This window comes from Petromyzon marinus, unplaced genomic scaffold (assembly GCF_048934315.1).
Source record: "Petromyzon marinus isolate PM22_M1 ecotype Great Lakes invasive population unplaced genomic scaffold, UKy_Petmar_22M1.pri1.0 PM_G_Scaffold_118, whole genome shotgun sequence".
Taxonomy (NCBI): domain Eukaryota; kingdom Metazoa; phylum Chordata; class Hyperoartia; order Petromyzontiformes; family Petromyzontidae; genus Petromyzon; species Petromyzon marinus.
In genome coordinates this window covers 440001-442500 of record NW_027422671.1, presented here as the reverse complement: position 1 = coordinate 442500, position 2500 = coordinate 440001, and positions in this window count along the sequence as shown.

Sequence of the window (2500 nt, the reverse complement as noted above, 5' to 3'; positions counted from 1 at the left end):
GTAGAACTCGTTCAGGTCGTTGGCTAGGCGGGAGTCGTTAGTGGTGTGGGGCGCTCTGGGTTTGTAGTTGGTGATGTGCCTGAGCCCTTTGGCAGACAGAAGCAGCGTCGTTAGTAGAGAACTGGTGTTTTAGTGTCTCTGAGTACAGTCGTTTAGCCTCTCTCACCGCTTTGCTAAACCTGTTCTTCGACTCCTTGAATCTGTCTCTATCCCCACTCCTAAACGCTTCCTCCTTCTCCAACCTCAACCTTTTGAGCTTTGCTGAGAACCAGGGCTTGTTGTTGTTAAAGTTCACCCTGGTACGTGTTGGGATACAGCAGTCCTCACAGAAGCTGATGTACACAGCCTCTGTGAGTTCATCCAGACTATTGGTAGCAGTCGTGAACATATCCCAGTCAGTACAGTCTAAGCACGCCCGCAAATCTTCCACAGCCTCACTGGTCCACTGTTTAGATGTCCTCACAGCAGGTTTACAGAGTTTTAGTTGCTGCCTGTATGCACGAATCAGGTGGACCAAGGGAGTTCTGTGCGAGCCGAACAGCCCCGTGACCCACAAGAGAAACATCCCCGCCAAATTCGAGCGTTTGACGGGGTCTATCCGTGAAAAAATATTCACGTTTTTGAGTGCACATGCATTTCTGCTGCAAATGCCTCTGGAAGTTTCATGCCGTTCGTATGCCAATTGTGGCAACACGAAAATGACCCGTTTTCCCATTCCGAGGGATTTCTGTGCGACCCTAACAGCCCCGTGAGCCACAAGAGACACATCCCCGCCAATTTCTAGCGTTTCACGGGGTCTATCCGTGAAAAATATAGACGTTTTTGAGTGCACATGCATTTCTGCTGCAGATGCCTCTGGAAGTTTCATGCCGTTCGTACGCAATGTGGCAACACGAAAATGACCCCTTTTCCCATTCCGAGGGATTTCTGTGCGACCCTAACTAACAGCGCCCGTGAGCCACAAGAGAGACATCCCCGCCAATTTATAGCGTTTCACGGGGTCTATCCGTGAAAAATATAGACGTTTTTGAGTGCACATGCATTCCTGCTGCAAATGCCTCTGGAAGTTTCATGCCGTTCCTATGCAATGTGGCCACACAAAAATGACCCGTTTTCCCATTCCGAGGCATTTCTGTGCGACCCTAACAGCCCCGTGAGCCACAAGAGAGACATCCCCGCCAACTTCTAGCGTTTGACGGGGTCTATGCGTGAAAAATATTAAAATTTTTGAGTGCACGTGCCTTTCTGCTGCAAATGCCTCTGGAAGTTTCATGGCGTTCCTATGCAATGTGGCAACACGAAAATGACCCCTTTTCCCATTCCGAGGGAGTTCTGTGCCACCCTAACAGCCCCGTGAGCCACAAGAGACACATCCCCGCCAATTTCTAGCGTTTCACGGGGTCTATCCGTGAAACATATAGAAGTTTTTGAGTGCACATGCATTCCTGCTGCAAATGCCTCTGGAAGTTTCATGCGGTTCGTACGCAATGTGGCAACACGAAAATGACCCGTTTTCCCATTCCCAGGGATTTCTGTGCGACCCGAACAGCCCCGTGAGCCACAAGAGACACATCCCCGCCAATTTCTAGCGTTTCACGGGGTCTATCCGTGAAAAATATCAATTTTTTTTTGACTGCACATGCATTTCTGCTGCAAATGCCTCTGGAAGTTGCATGCGGTTCGCATGCAATGTGGCGACACGAAAATGACCCGTTTTCCCATTCCGAGGGATTTCTGTGCCACCCTAACAGCCCCGTGAGCCACAAGAGAGACATCCCCGCCAATTTCTAGCGTATCACGGGGTCTATCCGTGAGAAATATTCACTTTTTTGAGTGCACATGCATTCCTGCTGCAAATGCCTCTGGAAGTTTCATGCGGTTCGTATGCAATGTGGCGACACGAAAATGACCCGTTTTCCCATTCCGAGGGATTTCTGTGCCACCCTAACAGCCCCGTGAGCCACAAGAGAGACATCCCCGCCCACTTCTAGCGTTTCACGGGGTCTCTCCGTGAAAAATATCACATTTTTTGAGTGCACATGCATTCCTGCTGCAAATGCCTCTGGAAGTTTCATGCGGTTCGCATGCAATGTGGCGACACGAAAATGACCCGTTTTTTCCCATTCCGAGGGATTTCTGTGCCACCCTAACAGCCCCGTGAGCCACAAGAGACACATCCCCGCCAATTTCTAGCGTTTCACGGGGTCTATCCGTGAAAAATATTCAATTTTTTGACTGCACATGCATTTCTGCTGCAAATGCCTCTGGAAGTTTCATGCGGTTCGCATGCAATGTGGCGACACGAAAATGACCCGTTTTCCCATTCCGAGGGATTTCTGTGCCACCCTAACAGCCCCGTGAGCCACAAGAGAGACATCGCCTCCAATTTCTAGCGTTTCACGGGGTCTATCCGTGAAAAATATTCACTTTTTTGACTGCACATGCATTCCTGCTGCAAATGCCTCTGGAAGTTTCATGCCGTTCGCATGCAATGTGGCAA